Source organism: Malaclemys terrapin, chromosome 1 (genome assembly GCF_027887155.1).
Source record: "Malaclemys terrapin pileata isolate rMalTer1 chromosome 1, rMalTer1.hap1, whole genome shotgun sequence".
NCBI classification, from domain to species: domain Eukaryota; kingdom Metazoa; phylum Chordata; order Testudines; family Emydidae; genus Malaclemys; species Malaclemys terrapin.
Genome location: NC_071505.1, coordinates 21,592,552 through 21,612,383, shown reverse-complemented (window position 1 = coordinate 21,612,383; position 19,832 = coordinate 21,592,552). Strand labels below are relative to the sequence as shown.

General features: G+C 41.0%; 1 non-coding gene across 1 annotated transcript; it reads right to left on the bottom strand.

The window, feature by feature from the left end:
* Window positions 1–1,877: 1,877 nt before the first annotated feature.
* On the bottom strand, window positions 1,878–1,949 carry TRNAQ-UUG (transfer RNA glutamine (anticodon UUG)). The gene has a single exon. It is a non-coding gene; the product is annotated as a tRNA-Gln (tRNA).
* Window positions 1,950–19,832: the final 17,883 nt, after the last annotated feature.

The window sequence follows — 19,832 nt, the reverse complement described above, 5'->3', positions numbered from 1 at the left end:
CCTCCTCTGATAGGTTCTGAAGGCAGTGCAGAAGTGAGGTGGCAATCCTGCAATCCCCCTACAACAGTTTTGGGACCCCCACCCCACGATCCCCATTGTTACAACACCATGAAATTTCAGATGTAAACATCTGAAAACATTAAATTGACCAATTAAAAAACCCTCTGGCTGTGAAATTGATCAAAATGGACCATGAAATTGGTAGGGCCCTACTCATAATCAAGCGCCTGCAAGCACTTTGACCTTGGGAGCTGAGGGTGATGACTTTCTGTTGCTGGGGAAGGGACTTTCGAAACAGACCAGAGAGGAATCCAAGATGGATCCCAAGACCAACCAGTGGCAATGAGGGAGAGACCAGTAGGAAGTGACCCAGGAGACATGTATGAGGGTACCAGATCCTAGGCCACATAGCGGACTACTGTTTGAAGGGCCCTGGGTCAAAAACTAGTGAAGTAGGGTGGGCCTGGGTTCTGGGTTCCCCTACCCCCATGTTGTAGCTGCTAGGCAAGGCAACCTTGGACTTTTGCCACTGAGTGACACTATCTTGATCTGTAGTCGCTAGGCAAGGTGGCCTTGGTCTCTTGCTGTTGGGCAACATACGTGCCTGACAACCCCACACAAGCAATGCAAGGGTTAATGTGGGCATGAGAGGCTAATTACGCTACCTGGCTGCACCTGAGGAGGTCGGCTAGTTTTAATTAAAGATGAAGTCCAGCTGGGGAAGGTGGTGACTGTAAAGAAGGGAAGCAGATTAGAAAGAGGCTGCTGCCAGTCATAGACTTAGAATGTGAGTCTGCTATACAATTCAATACAGAAGAAGAAGGAGGCAGAAGGGAGACTCTGCAATCACTCTCTAGGACTAGAGAAACTGACAGGAGGAGTTAGCCCTAGAATCTTCTCCTGAGTAGCAAAGTCTGGTAAGAGGCCAGCAGAGACACAGAGCAGCCATCAGACGGGCAAGTTCCAGTATTGAACCCTGATAATAGGGGCAGGATCAGGGCTGACAGGGAGAGAGTGATCGGAGGAACAGAAAGACACAAAAGGCTAAACATGAGGTGGACAGAAATGTGTTTAAGTTTATACTTTTGGTTTGGAATCTATTGGGAGATTCCAGAGGGAAACACTGAGAGAAGACTGTGGGAGAGGCCTGCTGACAGGCTTAATAGGAAGCAGTCCAGGAAGGTGGCAGCAAGGAGTCTGGCAGAGTGAACTTTGTCTGTCTTAGGGTCCCTGGACTGGAACCCTGTGTAGAGGCTGGGCCTGGGTTCCCCTACCGACTACTGGGAAGGTGGTATGAAGCCCCTGAAAAGGGGATAAGGATGGCTGAGACACCCGAGAGAAGGGTGTGAGGACCACGGGGCCCAGAGTTAGGGCCAAAGACCAGATCTAAGGACACTGGACTTTCTGTTACCCCAAAAGGGGTGTGACTAAATGTGACCAGACCAAATGGCCAAATCATGAGAAGAGGCAGACTGCTGTGGGACCAGTGGGACCGTCGGCAGGGGGCATAGAGAGGTATGTGCTCCTATGTTACACCCAGCCACAAGTGGGTGTGCCAGTGGTGAGTCCACTCTTCCAAGGGAATGAATAGATGTGATAAGCAAGTTACAGACAAGAGTATAATGTGTAATAGAAGGTTGTAAGTGCATCAGTAAAAGCTATTATAGATGGTTATAAGCAGACTACTGATCTCTTGGACAATTATAGAATCTCAGGGTTGGAAGGGACCTCAGGAGGTCATTTAGTCCAACCCCATGCTCAAAGCAGGATTAATCCCAAGACAGATTTTTACCTCAGTTCCCTAAAGGGCCCTCAAGAATTGAATTTACAACCCTGGGTTTAGTAGGCTAATGCTCAAACCACTGAGATATCTCGCCTGGTCCCACTGACATTTGAACTCAGATCGCTGGATTCAAAGTCCAGAGTGCTAACCATTACACCATGGGACCAGCTGCTTAATCATTTATTGAAACATCTGTTCATTATCTATGAATGTTTTATAATGTATTATCCTTGGTATGTTACTATAAAGTGTAAAGAAAAGACTCCTACAGTGTTATGGCCAGTTGATGTAAAATCCCACATTTATTCTCCCAGGACAAGTACATGGTGCAGCATGGCCCACTCTCTACAACTGGCTAGCCATATCTCTGCTTCCTTACCACCCCTTTTGGTCCCCTATGGGATGATGTGCCTCTTTGGGGCTGCAAGAAGATAGCAATCCATGTGCTGTCTTGAGCCAAGGGACTGCTCTATTGCTGTGCAAATGGAAGATGGGGTTGGGATGCTAAGATTAAAATCCCTTTGTGACTTCCGTATATGCCCAGGGATGGAATGTAGTCTAGCCCTTCCTCAGCTCTTGGGAGCCTTTAGCAAGATATGAGCTGCCTGTATATGGAATATCTACATATTTGTGGTAGAGAGTGTGTAGCACCAACACTTGTTGGCTGGCAGAATTGAACCTGGGACTTCTGGAGCTAAATGCAGGAGCCTCTTCTGCATGAGCTAAAAACCATATGCCTCTTAGCTAAGGCTGCAGCAGACTCATTAATCTCTTGTGATCTTGGTGCCACTAGAGGAGCTAGAACACCACACCCAAGAGGTGTGTGGGTTACAACTGCATTACCCTTAAAACAAAAGGAGACTAAACATTTGTTATCATTATTATATCAGAGATAAAGGCAGTTAAAACAAAATAACCCCTAGGTATTTCCATTCTCAAGGAATTATTGAAGACTAATAGAACTGTTGACTTCTAAATCTGGATCAAATTTTAATCTTCATTATATGTCAGTCATTGAGTAATGACTCTCTCATCACACTGTTGGTTTATATTACCTTAGATTGTCCACAAAAATGTCTTTGACACCTCTATAAATTCTGTGCACAGAGAGGGAGGTATATGGCTTTCTGCTTTGACACTGTACATTTGGAATTTAGCAACTCTACAGGGTCTTGTACTGAATTTTGAAATATAGCTATCAATACATATTTATCTTGGGCAAGACAGAATAGATACATGGAATGCGCAGTACCTCTCAAAACATCCTAAATATCTGAAAATCTTCTGTGTTTGGTCAAGGTGTAATTATTCCTTTATACTAGCAGTACTTCCGTATGACTAAAACATGCCCTGAGTAAGCGGCAGCACATAGCTCTCAGTCACAATTCCCTCCCTGGCTTGTCCTCCCACTTGCTGTAAGGGGTTAATCATTTTGTTACTGGTATATTCCTGTTTCCCTGAACACAGTAGGAATCAAACAGGAAGCAGTTTCTTTACTCACAGTTCCAAGACTCTTTTTAGTCAGCACTCTTCTCAAAAACTTTTTCTGTTGGTGTTCTCCCTGGCCACATTACAAGTGCTTCTTCTGCTGTCTCTATGGCTTTCCTGCTGTGTCTTTCTACCTGTTTTCTGGGTGCTTCTGCTCAGACAACCCCAGCCCCACAAAATAAAACCCCTCTGTGTTTTCATTCAGTCCCCAGCAAAGCCCCTCCACCCACACACATCAGCTTCTGACCAGACTTTCACATGACTCGTGTTTTGGGCAGTGGCCCTATGGTTTCAGTTGTTGTACTTAAGCTTTTTTTTAAACTGATTCTTATATTTATCATGAAGGAAGGGCAGCATTATGCCCACCAGCTTCAAAGAGGCTTCACCAACATCCATCATAAATTTCATTACCTCCATTTGCAAATGGGGAAACTGAGGGAGAAAGGTGAAATTAATTGCCCCAAATCCCACAGCAGGAATAGAACCCAGGTCTCTAGAGTCATAGTCTAGAACCCCATTCTCTGTACCCTACTGCTTTCCTGGTAGCACTTTTTAACCATCCATAAGGAAGACTGCACTGCACTGCACATGCCTGCATGTCTAACAGCTGCATCATGAACATGCACATAAATAAACCAAGAATGATAAATAACTTCTCTTAAAGGGCAAGACTCCACCCAAAGTCAGAGTGAATCTCGAGGAGTGTGAATTGGCACACACTGAAAGCAAAGGAGAAGGTCCCGTGAACCCCTGTGAAGCAAAACCGGGGAGTTTCACACAGCTCAACTGTAAGCCCAGCCCACTGATTGAATAGAGTGTTGGCTGGCCTGTCCCATGTATTTTGATTTGTGTTTCTTTACAGCACATTTAGATGTAGTACAGCTAGTCCTCAGGAGGCGAATTCTCCATCCTCCCAGGCTCCTCCATTTGCTTGTTTATATGCTTAGTTCCATATTCATGGTGTTGGATGGATGCATTGGCTCCAAAGAGCTATGGAGTCAAAGGCAAGATACCAAGTAACTCACCTGTCCAGATACAAAAGAAAAAGGGGACTTTGAAGGTTTATGTATAATGTCTTTTTGCCATGGGGACTATTGCCCCCTCCACTTAGTAGTCAAGCTGCACTCAGTGACTTATTGTTTTTATGTATTTCAATTCAGCGTAGCCATTAGAGGGCTCCTGCAAGAAAGATGCTCTTCTCTCCATTTCTGACAAATGCCACCTAAGAAAGGGCATTTTAGGCTGTATGTTCTTGCCTTGTAAATGACAAATGTTTGCAGCCATTTTAACTTCTTAACTCAGTCTTAGGCGCTGGTCCTGCATTGAACTATAGCCAGCCAGAGTCCTAGACCTGTGTGAAACCCCAATGGGTCCAGGCAGGCCTAGGGCATCCTTCTGCACAGAGCTCATGGCAAGATTGTGGCCTTACAAATGAGCCAGCCCTCTCAAGGTGCTTAGCTGAGGCTGGTGTGGGCTTTCATCACCCTACGGCAGTGAAGCTTTGACCTGGCAATGAGCTCTGTGTAGATGTATCCAGCACCCACCTGGAGACCCCCTTAGTTCAGTGGGGCTCCTCTCCTGTGTAGGAGTCTGCTCACGCAGAGTTTGTTGCAGGATCAGGGCCTAACATGACACATCCTAGGAGCAGGCCCTTAAATGGGAGTTCTTCTAAGAGCTCCGCAACCAGCACACACCTTCTTATAAAAATATAATTAAAATGGACGAGAAGTGACAACAAAAAAACAAAGATTAGTGAGGAATAAAAGCTCCTTTGATTCCTGATACCGGCATTACTTTTTAATTAATGGAGCTCTGTGATTTGTTTTTAATTAAACCATGAAGGTCTTAAAGCTTCTTATCTGAGCCACTGTGATTTTCACTATCTGATAGTGTAATTTATAATAATTTAAATTGAATAATATAAGACCTAAGCAGTAATTGGAAGGGGAAAGACTGTTGCACATTCTGGGAGCAAAGTCTCAAATGAACCACAGCAATAAACTGACTGATTCTTATGCAGCTGTTTCACTTTCAAATCATCTCTTCCTTCCTCTCCCCCCCCTCCCCATTTTTACATATATCATTATTAAAGCAATAAGAAGAAAGAGGAAAGGGAAAAGAATATATAACTCTCAGTCTTCTGAGCACACAACACAGAATAACATGCAAGGACATTTATTTAATTTATATGTATATAATTGTCAATCTTTTTAAAAATACATTATTCATCCAAAGATCCGGGCACATGTACAAAATAATGTGGTCAATCTGGTGAACTAGGACCAAGGTTCACACATGGTGGATGGAAAAACATTGTGAAAACTGTCAGAAACAAACACTAGGGAAAATTGTGTCCTCAGATATGCATACAGCTCCCAGGATCCATGGGAGATGCACGTGTGTTCCAACCCAAGGACAGAGTTATGTCTAAATCTTTCTTTTCAAAGGCCTCTGATTTACCTCTTGTATAAACTGAGATCTCATCCAGTTTAGGACTTGATCCTGCTGACAACTAATACTGGATTGTGCATTGAGTTACATGCTTGCACAAGGGAGTAACAGTGAATCAGAACTCAGCCTTTTGTCCCTCTATAGGCTTCCCAGACCCTCCCTTTGGCTCCATCCCCCAGCACATGATCCGACATCGCTGAACCAGAGCCCATGGGTGTTGTAATTAACTACTGATTTAAGCAGGTGAATTCTTTGGCTCAGAGTTTTAAGTGTTTTCAGGATCAAGTCGAAAATGAGAAACATCATACATTTCCTTTTAGTCACATTGGATTTAAATTTATTTCTAGTCTGGTGTCAACATTTTATCTTTGACAGAGAAATGAAAATGGGTCCCTAAGAAAGCATGTGGTTTCTTGAATAAACCTCTCATCTCAGGGCAGGTCTACACTACCCGCCTGAATCGGCAGGTAGAAATCAATCTCTCGGGGATCGAATTATCGCGTCTTGTCGGGACGCGACAATCGATCCCTGAATCGATGCTTGTACTCCACCAGCAGAGGTAGGAGTAAGCGCCGTCGACGGGGGAGCTGTGGAGGTTGATTTGCCACCGTCCTCACAGCGGGGTAAGTCGGCTCCGATACGTCGAATTCAGCTACGCTATTCGCGTAGCTGAATTTGCGTATCTTAAATCGACATCCCCTCCCCCCGTAGTCAGGACGTAGCCTCAGAGACATGATATATCTTCTACATAGAGTCCCCAGGTCTCTGGGAAAATGAGAGCTAAAGGCTGTAAGTCTTTGACTTTTCAATTGACCTTTAGTTACTGCTAAGCTGCTGTCAGCCATGCAAGACCCGGAAAGAACAAAAGCTGGATTAGGTTTCATAGACATTAACCACTGTGCACTATGGGCCCAGACACATTTAGTTTATGGCCTTAAAAAGTAATTCTAGCCCATTACAACACTCTGTAATATCTAGATCCCCAAAGCCAGGGCATTAAAATATTTTAAAGAAACAAGGAGCAGGAAGGAGAAGAGAACTGAACTAAATGAGTAAGAGCTGAAATTGGCATTGTTTCCTTCACAAACTGAGGACACCAATGTCTCAATTTCTTACAGGGTTTTACTGTTATGTAAAATGAGGTAAATACCAAAAGAATGAAACAGAGTAAAAGAAATAGGCACCTTCACTCAGAAAAGTAAGAACATTTAATGACTTGAACAACAGTCAGAAATAAACCTATTCTCCAGAGATGACACCCACTTTTTAACTTTCCTTTTTATCTGGTTGTGATCTCTTCCCTAGCTCTTCTGCAATGCAAGCCTCTAAGATGTTTTTCACCCCACTTTGAGCACTGAGTGACTGGAGCTGGAATTACCAATAGCTAAACCTTAACAGATTTGAGGGCTCAGTGTGAAGAAAATTTGGATGCTTCTGTGGTCTGGAAATATAAGGAAACAAATCTGTGGCAAATCCTCCTTGTCTCAAATGGGCTATAGATGTAGTGCCGTGCCCTGACATTCTTCACCTTCAGTCCTTATTCAGGTAAAGATGGCCCAGAAACAGGGGAGCAGAAATGTGGCTTACAGTCATCACCTTTTCCATCTCTCTACCAGGTGCAATGAGGACTGAAGCCTAAAAACTGAGGGAGCTCAAACAGCTCTCAGTAGGCATGCCACCTCAGGGCTATGGTTCACTAAGGGCTCTGTGTTTGAGCAATATGACGAATAAAGCCAGACCTCTGGTTTTAGCCCCATTCCTGAAACACTAAAGAGGATGCCCCCTCGGCCACTGATATGTACTATTGCAGTTACAACTAGATCATTTAGTCACACAGGGTAGGTCTATACTTACCCAGTAGTTCAGCGGCGAGCGATCGAACTTCTGGGTTCGACTTATCGCGTCTTGTCTGGACGAGATAAGTCGAACCTGGAAGTGCTCGCCGTCGACTGCGGTACTCCAGCTAGACGAAAGGAGTACCGCGGAGTCGACTGGGGAGCCGCGGAGTCGACGGGGGAGCCTGCCTGCCGCGTGTGGACCGAGGTAAGTTCGAACTAAGGTACTTCGAACTTCAGCTACGTTATTCACGTAGCTGAAGTTGCGTACCGTAGTTCGAATTAGGGGGTTAGTGTAGACCTGGCCACAGACACAGCACATAGTAACTATTTGCATAGACGTAGGTATTTCCCTACCATTTTTAAACAACTTATGTGCATTAAATACTACAGTTTTCTTAGAACTTTCAGTCAACAACCAATATATATTTAGAAACTGTTTACTTTGCCCTTTTCTCAGAAAAAATGCCTTTCAGTTCTACATAAGTAACTCCTTTTATATTAAAAAAGTAGCGCAAGAAATTACTCCAGTTTTAAGTTAAATCACTTTTTGCATCTCTTGTTTATTCCTCCATATATAAAGAGCAGCCAGGTATTTAGCAGTGACCTTGGTTTAATATTAAGAGAGCAACAAAGCAATGCAGAGCAAAATTAAGATCTCCATCATGACGTATGCAGCAGGGCATTGTGTCTTATGCAGTCATTTACATCTGTGAAAAGTGAATGCGAAGTAGGTGTCAGAACCTACCATTCTGATTTAGATACGGCTTGCCCTCTCTGGATGAAATCCTGTCCCCACTAACATCAATGAGAGATTTTCTAATACATTTCTTCCCATCTTATTCCTGTTTCATCTTTAGAAGTTATGCCTTTTTTACACCAGTCTACAATTTGCTACTCTTATTGGTATGACTGTCAGACCATTCAAATTTAATCTGCTTAGTATATCTACAATTCATATTTTTCGTTTTATTGAAGGCCAAACAAATGGTTCATGCCCTAGTTATTTCCCGTCTAGACTGCTCTAATGGTCTTTTGGATGGCTTTCCTGCTTTTTTCCATTACTGTTTGCAAACCACAATGTACTAAATTCTGCTGTTTGTATCTGAGTATTTCAAGTACTAAATTTGAGGATGGACTTAAGGTTTTGGTTCGTAGTAAAGGAAGTCAGTGCCCCTTGTGAGGAATCCATCCTCAACTCAGACTTGAACTGAGATTGCCTCAGAAAACAATAACTAATTCTACAACTTGGTCTAAAGTAGAATCTCCTTCAGGTGACAACAATGCTAATATGATGGGGCCCCACGAGAATTTTTTTCACCCCACTGGGGTGAAAAATGACAGCACCTTTCTTTTCCTGAGTAAATAATGACTTTGGGAGGAAAGTAAAATACAATGATTAACTTTCCAATATACTGGACCCTTCCTTTGAACTGGGTACCCTGCAGCTTTGGCTTTCAAGGACAGCTAACAACAGTTCTGGATGATAGTGATTGTGGTATCTGTGTAATGATAAATATGTCTTCAATAGAAGAGCAATTTAATAAGTGGTTAACAGACCATGATATTTTCTTTTTTTAATTGCAGCCTGAGCCTGATCCAATTTATGGTAACACTCGGGATTGCTGTACAAATACTTTAGTCTCAATGATTTGTTCATCTAACGCAAACCATTCTTAACATTTAAGTGCATAATTGACTAAACTTTCAATCAAGCTTCTTTGATGGTAGCATAGGAACACTTCTTTAATAATAGCAGCAAACTGGAGAGGCACTAATGATTCTATAAACTTTCCCCAATGAGGCGTATTGAACACTTCCTTAGCATATTTGGTGTCATATATCACTTTCTATTGTACAAATGTTCCTACAGAAATTTGGACACAATAGTTGCACTTTGATACCATTATGTGGTGTCACTTCTATAGAGAGAACAGACAAGCTTTGGTGCCCGCGTAACTTTATAACCTTTGAATTTTGAACTGGACAACTCTGTTCTTCCATCAGCATGGATTTTGTTTTATTCCATTTTGTATTCCATGCATTTCTATAGAAGGTTTGTTATTCATGCGTGGTCCCAAGTCATTCCAACAAGGCTCACATGTTCTGTTGATCTCATTGTGAATCGTTTTTAACAAAGTTTTTTGAAAGCTGTCCAATAAAAATGCAACAGAAGCTGACAGAGAGAGGCTAGGCAAACAGTACTTCATTATATGGGGGTAGCATGTGAAACACTGTTCCTGAAAGGTTAAAGAAAATACAGTTGATCACTTTTTTCTGATTTCAATGGGACCATTTGTGAAGTAAAATATCACTAAACCTAAATAAAAGTGTCAAAATCTGGTCTTTAGTTTGAATGGAAAAAAACAACACTGAGGACTCATCCCATCCCATGCTCCAGGAGACTTTGTATCATTTAACATTTTCCCAATATCAAAATGCATAGTAATAGACTGCACCAGCTAACCCAATCACCATCTACCAACAAGCCCAATAACAAAGCACTTTAGAAGTGTGCACACTCCTCATCCCTCCCCTCTCCAGGCACCAGCAATAACAGGATTATCATTAATTATTGATTATTATTTTAATAATAATATTGTATTAGAACCTAGTGTCTGGTTTTGTTTTCCTTTTGTTCAGGGCTGTTTAGAAGTTAAATCACTGAGGGCTAAGTTTGCCTCTTGAGCAGTCTTGAGCAAGGGATGGTGGGTAAGCTACACCACTCTAGGATGTGCTGTGACTGAAACACCCCTCTGACCCAATTTATCCCCCTGTTTCTGCCTTGTATCAGGATATTAATTTACCACTGGTCTATATCATTGGCAAACTACTACCCTGCCTGCCCCTCATGCCTGTTCAGATATTCTGGCCAGCTAAGTAGATTCCCATCCCTAACTCTGACATAGGGACATGTTGGGGAGTTAGCCTGTCTGTGCTCTGTCAGTTCATAATTGGCATATGGTCCCATAGCGAGCATAACCAGGTGGTGTAAGTTAGAACAGCCTGAGGGCTTCCTCAACTTCCTGGCTACTGTGCTGAGAAGAATTTATTATTGCAGAAGAGAATCTGGGCTCAATTTTTTTTTATTCTGCTTTAAGTGATTTGTCCTCTAATTGTATATTCACTAATTTCAACAAAATGTTTCATCAGACATAGTTTTTGCACAGGAAAGAACATCCAAGTGCATCTTTGGGCTTATTCCAATAAAATTACTTATGGTCTTACAGCAAATCCATTAGAACACTGAGCCCATGTGTAATGGATTCTGATGTCAGTGCTCGCATCAAGCAGGCTTGTTTACCCTTTTCTAGCGTTACACTGTGAAAGAGTTTCCAGCTTCTCAAACCACAGAAAATGAAAGCTAAAGCCTGAGCCACCCAGGAAAGTGGGATTTTCCAGAGTGGGCTGGTCCCACTGGCTCCCAAGAAGTCCAGCTGTGTATTGTTTGTCTCTTTACCATACAAAACCATGAACATCTAACTCCAAATTTCCCATGAATAGAGCACTGTTAGAGAATGATCTGTCTCTGTGTTCTCTTCCTTATTGTCAGTTAGATAGATGTGCAGTTGTAATTAGCTGTTTCTTTTGCATAACTCTTTTGTTTGCATATTTTTGTCTATATATTAAATGCTACATAGATTGTTCTCATCTCTTTCTCTTCTCCCTTCCCCCCCCCAGATGTAAATAACATCGTAGCATTACTTCTTTTACTTGAAATACATAAAAGGTTGTTACAAGAAGGAGGGAGAAAAATTGGTCTTGTTAACCTCTGAGGATAGGACAAAAAGCAATAGGCTTAAATTGCAGCAAGGGCGGTTTAGGTTGGACATTATGAAAAACTTCCTAACTGTCAGGGTGGTTAAGCACTGGAATAAATTGCCTAGGGAGGTTGTGGAATCTTTGTCACTGGGGATTTTTAAGAGCCAGTTAAAAAAACACCTGTTAGGGATGATCTAGATAATACTTAGTCCTTTCTTGAGTGCAGGGGAGAGGACTGGATTAGATACAGTGGTTCTCAAGCAGGGCTCCGGTGTCCCCTGGGGAGCCATGAGCAGGTATCGGGGGTCTGCCAAGCAGGGCCAGCATTAGACTTTCTGGGGCCCAGGGCAGAAAGCCAAAGCCCCACTGCATGGGGCTGAAACTCAGGGCCCTGAGCCTCACCAGTTGGGGCTGAAATCTAAGAAATGTAGCTTTGCAGGGGCCCCTGTGGCATGCGGGCTTGGGCAATCGCCCTGCTTGATACCCCCTAATGCTGGCCCTAGCTTTTCTATGCAGAAAAATAGTTGTGACACAGGTGGGCCGTGGAGTTTTTATAGCCTGTTGGGGAGGGCCTCAGAAAGAAAAAAGGTTGAGAACTCCAGAACTTGAAGACCTCTCGAGGTCCCTTTCAGTCCTACCATTCTATGACTCACCCTGTCTCTAAGCTTTTTCAGCTATACTGTAGATCCAAGAAGATGGCAAATATAAGTGGTGCACAGAAACTTATTTATCTGCTGAGTTTTAAATTTGCTCTATGGAGATCCCTAAAGCAGACACACAAACTAATGCATTTAAAAGCAGCAACAGCATCACTAAACCAGTAGTGAATTAGCTGAGAAGTCACAGCAATGCCACTCACAATATACCTGCAAGCTCTTGCTGAGATTATTATTTTGCATTTCAATAACTTACAGCTAACCACTTAAAAAAGTGGTTTTGTCTAGACATTCTCTAATACACTGAAGAGAGAGTTAAGTAGTATAAGCATCTTGGCATTTAATTTAAATGCTTGTGCGGTGAGATGGTTTCATACAAGAATAAAAGGTAGTTGCTTTCAGGTCCCATATGAACACTGAGGGTATTCAGCACCTCCCAGGAGCAGGCCCAATGAACTGTTTCTTGTGTGAATGTGCTATTCTCGTCAAAGAGATACAGAACAAAGGTTTTTCAGGATTTGAATTTTAGGGTGTGATCCTTTACTTTCAGATTTTTCAGGTCTGGAAAGGGGTCTTGCAGATTGGATTTGTCCTTGTCTTCTCAACCTCAACAGGCCCCCAAGGTCTTCAGACCCAGGCAGAATCTCTCCAAGGTCCCACAACTATAATGAGATGTCATCATGGGACCTCCGCAGATCTTTTGACTTAGCTTGATTAGCTATCTGTCCAAATTGCTTCCCCAGGTAAAGCATAAAGCTCTTTGGTGATTATCTGAAGGGAAGTCCCAGAACCACATGTGATTTCAACAATTCAGCCTGTCAGGTCCAGCAGAATGTCAGAGCTGTTATTGCTGACCTGATGATTAAGCCTTGGTGGAAGAAATTGTGACTAGTGGAGTCACTGGGGGGAGTGGGGAAGGAAGGAGGCTTTCAAGGATGGGGGAATAAATATTATTTAAATAATTAATTACTTTATTTCATGTTCTATATCACAGCATAGGATTCTATAGCAATAAAAACATGGCCTATCCCACAGGAAGCTTGCAAATTAGTTTAGACATGTCGCAGAGGGATATGACATTAGACAAGGGAGAGGGGGAATTTGCATGACATTGCACAGTATGCCTTGTGTTAATTCCTTTATTTGTGCTTCTTATGGTGTTGGATGCATTTAGAAAGTCAGTGCAGGGGAGTGAGCGATTGTTGGAGCGGTGGTGGGAAGAGCTGGGTTATGGGAAGGGATTGGAAAGAGGAAATAGTGGTGGTGTGATGCACAAGATCAGAAAGAACTCTCCAAGTGTAGGAGGCAGCATAAAAGAAGTCATGGAGGCGTAAGGAGTATTTAGCTAAGTACAGAAGCATGCAGTGCTGTTTAATCATACCGCTGTAACTGAATTAGGCTAATCTGTTTAACTGCAAACACCTTTTCAATTAAATTGCCAAGGATTGTGAGTGCTGGGGTTTTACACAGTTGAAGAGAAGACCTTGGTAAATCAGACCATATAATGTATGCTTAGTAATATCAATATCAGGGAGAGATCCTAGACTCTAATTTCAACTGCCAGTGAGAGAAAAGATGTATGCCAATCAATAATCAGAACAACTGACAAGCACTCCATATAGTCTATGTAGTAGAGACTGACATTAATGTATACTGAATAGTCATAATCCGCATGGTAAAAGAATCATTGAAATGTAGCAAATGTAGTGATGAAATATTTAAAAAGAAAACTGCAGAGTACTTTAATATTTGTCTCCACACACAAAAAGCCCTGCATTTATCTAGTAGTGAGGCTATAGCACATAACAGAAACATTAAGGAAAATTAAAGTTAAACCTTTTTAAATTCACAAAACAGTGACTAAAAATACAATAGCATAAGGATGGATTACTGGATTTGGCTTTGAAGAACGACATTTTCTAAGTTGTTTCCATGCATTTAGTATGTGAAAAGTATGTATTTGCCTGCAGCAACTATATAACTGTATGGGGAAAGAAATGTGTGTGCAATTAATACTTATTTGGTACACCCAAATGCAATTTTTGTGCATACATTTGCATGCTTATTTTGCAAGCCCACCAGAAACAACTTAATCACCTAAATCCATATCTAAGTATCCTCAATTTTAAAATTTGTCCATTGTGCTGGCAGTTTGTATCACACTCTCAGATATAGAGATGATTTTCAATCTCTCTCAACTTTCACTAGTCCTGTCCTCGAGCACTCTCTATGTAGGACAGAAATTATACATTTTTCCTTATGACAAAGGAATCAATGTAATAAACAATAGCACACCGATCCTTTAAAGAGTCAGTAATGAAGAATTCAATGTTGGAACCATCATCCAAAAAATGTAAATAGTTATTTTTAATTTGTGCTAACAAAAAAGTTTTCCTATCATCACAATAAAAATAAGCTGCTTCTGATCTTTATCCAGCCTTAGCCTAGCAAGCAAAGGATGAAAATGGAAAAACCTAAAGCAGCAAACTCAGCACTAAGCTTCTTATATCTAGCCTGAGTGGCCGTGAATATATCTGGGAGTGTAACAACTCTTCTATTGTTAAACAGGATGTTTTCTTTTTTCTACCTGACCACTTGCATTTCACATTCCTTTTTGTAGGCGGAGGTGACTGTTAGAGTGCCAAAGAATGGAACTGATTTATCAAGAAATCTGGACAACCTTTATTGAATGGGTATATTCCAAAAAATCTTCAGTCTCTGAATAACTGTGCATGATTTAATATTGTTTTCTACAGGTTCCAAAGTTGAAACTTTCCCCCCATTTCTAGAAAAACGTTCTTAACCATATTTATTTTCCAAGTTGGTTGTCTTATCAGCGGCTGCATCTAATTTGGATTCAAAACCTAAACCCTTGCTTAGATGGCAGAAAAAGTGACACCTCCGGCAACAGTGGATTGCACCATTACAGAAGCAGCAAGAGGGGATTGCACCCAGAGTGTAAACAACGGCTGAGCTGTGCGCAGTCTACCAAACCTGTACACACAGTGGGAGTTTAAGCGAAGCATTTTGATAGATTTTAAGACCGGAAGCCTGACCTCCTGAATAACACAGGCCATCAAACCTCATCTAGCAATTTGTGTATGGAGCCCATAAATTCGGTTTGAGCTAGATCAGACCTTTTCGAAAGATATCCAGGCTCAATTTAACTTTTCAAAGGAAATGCTAATTTAAATTATCTTAGGAAACATAATTCCTGCTGCTCTTTAGATTGAATGTAAAAACAAGAACAAATTATGCAATCCGTTTCTGGGCAGAACTGCTGAGTTAAATGATGAGGGAGCGAAAAGGATGGCTTAACTCACATTACGCCAATGGATGAGGCTAGGTACACCAATGAGGCACCATTTTTGGTGTCTGATTGCTGTTTCCTTTTTCATTTCAGTGGCACTCGGTACATATACCAGGTACTTTAGTAACTACCCCTGTCCACTCCAAAGCTCCTGTAGCTGTTTCCTGACATTTAGCATCAGCCCAGTGGCTCCTGCACAGGAGCCAAAGAATCAAATAAGCACAAACGCCTATAAAACCGGTCCAGTGGCCACACTAAAAACAAAAATAATTAAAGTGTTAATTAAAATCAGACCTGGAGTTAATTCTGGTTATTTCTGGTTACAGAGATGGCTTCGTGTTACTGGTAGACTTACCATAAAACAACGAAGGAAAACACATATTTTATGACTCGTTAAAAGGAAAACATTACCAAGGATTTCTCCGATAGCTGCGCATATCCAGAAAAGTAACATAAAATCAAAAAAGAAAACACCAGTATAATGGCTTAGTAATTTGTTAACAACTCTGTCTTCTACTCCAGCCCCCATGTAGCTGGAAAGAAGCAATAAAAATGAGGAAAGGGCCCCACACACTTAAAGATAAATTAGGCCTGAATACACAAAAATAAAATCTTTATTTCATTCCAGACATCAACTAGGATAAGGTTTCAATAGATGTGTGAGCAGCCCTTGGTACAGAGCTAGCAGCTACAGGACTAGAGTACAAATACATGAGGGTAAGTTTAAAAAGCATAGTTGTATTGCTCATGAATCCAGTGGCCTTTTTTCCTGGTGGAGACAGAAACCCAATGATCTATGTAAAATAAAACCAAGGCAAGCAAAAGGTGACAAAAAACTAAGAGTGAGAGGTTGTTAAGGATTAAGAGCTCATATTTCTTCCCCTTGTGACCTGATCACAGCACTAGCAGTGCTTCTGTGTCTGATCCTTCATTCATAGTACAGCTATCTTTCAAATGGGTGAGCTTTATGAACTGTGATGAGGGGAAAATGAAGAAGAACATCTATGCCATTAAGTGTTAAAGGTTTGATTAAATTATTTGAAAAAGGATATAAACAAAAATACAGTAAATTGTGTGCTCATCAGTGGGTAGAAGGGTGACACTTTTGGCTAAATTATGGGTTGAAGCAGTAGCACTTATTAGGGAGCAATGTGGAATTACAATAACCTAGAGGTTGTTCCTGGAGGCATGGGGCCTTATCTACACTCCTTTGGGGATGGATTGGTAGGGAGGTATCAAAAAGCAATGGAGAAATATATCCCAGAAGAAAAGGGAAACTTCTTCTAGCCAATCATAGGAATATTCTTTAAAAAAAAAACATCCAGGTCACAATGCTAAATAGGTAGGAACAGCTAGGGCAATGCTGGTAGAAAAATGTTTCACCAAGACTCTTCATTCACAGTGACTTCACACCATGTACAGTGGGATTTTCCAAAGTTTTTTCTTCCTGAGAATTAGTCAGTCAGACGTGGAATTTCTGAAAAGCCACTTTTGCGTCAAGTAGTGCACAAGGTAAATGTTGAAGCTACTTTCATGTGAAGTTTTGCATATTTGGATTTTGACAAGTTCCGGAGATGGTAAAGGTTGAGGGGTTGCTTCCAAAAAAGGTCACATGACCTAGAAGAAGCTCTGGTCCTCTGCTCATTCTGAGTTCTAATGTTCCAGCTTCTTCTGAATAGCCTTAGTAATTTTTACATATGCACTTCTTGACATAATGTATTTGTGTCACATTCCTTGTTTGTGAAATAGGTCAATATCAGCACTCAATTTTGACAAAGGTGTGTAAATGAACATAATTTAATTTATCTGCCCAACATCACACAGCACATTAGTGTGAGAATCTGGGTGAAAATTCATAGCTATTTTAAAATTGGATTCCTACATTTAGGATCTAAAACCATATTTGGGCACCTAAATACTATAAATGACCTGATTTTTTTCAGAGGATTCACAGGTCCAATGGACTATATGTTGAAGTTTCCCTATTTCTCTGTCTCTGTTTCCAGGTCTGTAAAGTGGGAGCATGGTGTATACTTAATTTTAACCCTATATTGATGCCGATGTAAGTTATGCAGAGCAAAGATATCATGTTAAGGTTTAATACAAAGGTAGTTGCCAAGATATACTCAGAAAAATGCACAAAATTGACTTTCATGCACCCAATCCTTATGTATGAATCAGGATTAACTTTAGTTGTTTTAAAAGAAAAGGATTAGGAAAGATCTGTAACCTCCATGAAAGCATGACTAATATTCATGGACTCTATTATTCCCCCTAGCATGCATTCAGTTAATCTGGACTTTAGGCAGCAGTCGGAGGGAACTTTCTCTTCTGCTGAAAGCTTTGGTTGATTGATGAACTCCATGGTTTTGGAAGAAGCCATTATATCCAGCTGCTGGGATCATTATAGGTCAGAGTTCACCCCACCCCCCATGAATATTTTACATATGCTGAAGATTTTTTTAAAACTAATATCTCCTTTTCTTCTGCTTCTGTTCTTGAACACTTCATATATATTCCAAGATAGACCATGATAATTTATGTTTGTGTGATATCATTGAGTTATATGAACTAGTAGTTATTTATACTCAGTCTTTTTGGAGAAAATAACTTTCTGTCCCTTACTTTCCTTCATGGAAAATTTATTGCAAGACACAAAAATTTGTGTCATAAGGGAGTAAATACATAATGTTTGACGTTTCTATTACAACATTTTTCCTCAGAAAACTCATATAAAATTTAACATTCATGAGCACGGCTCCTACTGAATTCAAGCACTACCATTAGAGTTGGCTAAACTGCCCATTGAGAATAATTTCTGATAAATATAGAATAAAAAGCTGCTTATGAATTAGCCACAAACATACTTCAGTTTTCATGAATGTATTTTCTATACATATTTAACATAGAAACGTGGTTCAGACCAAGAACCTGATTCTGCAAAGTTTCTGCGCAAATCTTAGCCTTATGCATTGTGAGCAACTTCACTGTGATGGCTTGCACTGTAAAAAAGGTTAGGACATGTCTTTGCAGGATCACTGCTCACTGTGTCACTTGTGGTCTGTGATTGGACGCCTAAGTCACATAGTATCATTTCACCTCCTTAATTGGATGACTGACATTTTTAAAACAAGAGAATAATAAATAAACCAGCTTTTCTAAAAAAAAAAAAAAAAAAAGGGAAGGGTGAACCACATTTTGTTTTCTTTTTTCATCAAAACTTTGAAACAGTCTAAATGTTTTTAAGGAGCTCTACGAATAGCAAATAATGAATACCAGTGTATGCATACAAATACACTTGTTTGCCTGTAAATATAAGTATTCCTGTGAAGAACAGTTCATTCCACAAATATGTGAAAGGAGTGGGGGAATGTTTGATTATCACGGATTGTGAATAAAAGGGGCATAATCATCATTGCAATGAATTTGAAGAAATGTTTGCAAATAATGTTTTGGATTAAATGTTCAACCCTGACTGTAGCCACTGAAGTTAATGGGAATTGTCTGAACGGATTTGAAGGGGGAAAACTTTAGAGACTGTGAGGGGTTGTCTATACAAACTCGAGCTGGAGTGTAAATCTACCCTATGTTAGCCTGCTGCATCCTGGGTGTCTGTGATGACCCTGCTGCTGCACACTAAAAGTTCTGTAGTGCACTTTAATCTACCTGACTCTGAAATGGGAGTAGATGAAAGCACACCATGAAACTTTTAGTGCATGCCAGCAGGGTCCACACAGACACTTAGTGGTTGGCAAGCTCATGTAGGGTAGATTTACACCGCAGCTGGCGGTGAACTAAATGTCATGTGTGTCCATTTTCATGTGCATATGTATAGCAAAGCACTGGCAATTCCATTTTAGAAGAAACAATACTGAACTTAATGAGAAGGAGCATTGATAGTTAGTGGACACTGACCATTTTGTGTTTGGGCACACCTGTCACGTGTGTTCAGTATCCCTATTTCTTCTGAAGTGCACTACTGTACTGCTAATGAATAGTGTTGGGCCAACATAAAGGGGTCTGGAAGTTCAGGTTAGTTCAGATAAACTTTGAAACCTTGGTATGCTAAGCCAAATCTTAAGGTTTGCCAGAACTTTTTTGAGTTCTCCCTGCTTTCTCCTCTTCTTTCCCTCTCACCCATCTCTCTCCTGTCAAACCCAGATAAATCCTTCCCCACTCCTTGATATCAGACTTTCCCTTTCAGCTCCGTTGCTCTGATCCAACAGCCTCTTATGCCATTCTCTCATCCTGTTCTCCATCAATCTGAGTCCAGTTGCTTTTCTCTGATCCCTAACAAGTTATGTTAGAGAGATTTCCTAACAGGGCTGTTGTACCTGGTTCACTCTGTGCTGAGGCATGACCAGCTGCACTTATGTGTTTTAAGATTTCCTCATATCACAGGCACCTTGGGATGTATTGTCCTTGGCCTCTCCCCCGTCAATTCTAGAGAAATATTTGAAGATGACAGTAACTGTGAGATATAATGAGTAGTCATCCTAAGACTTTCCAGGACATGAGATCATGGGTGAATTTTGCCAATGCCATGA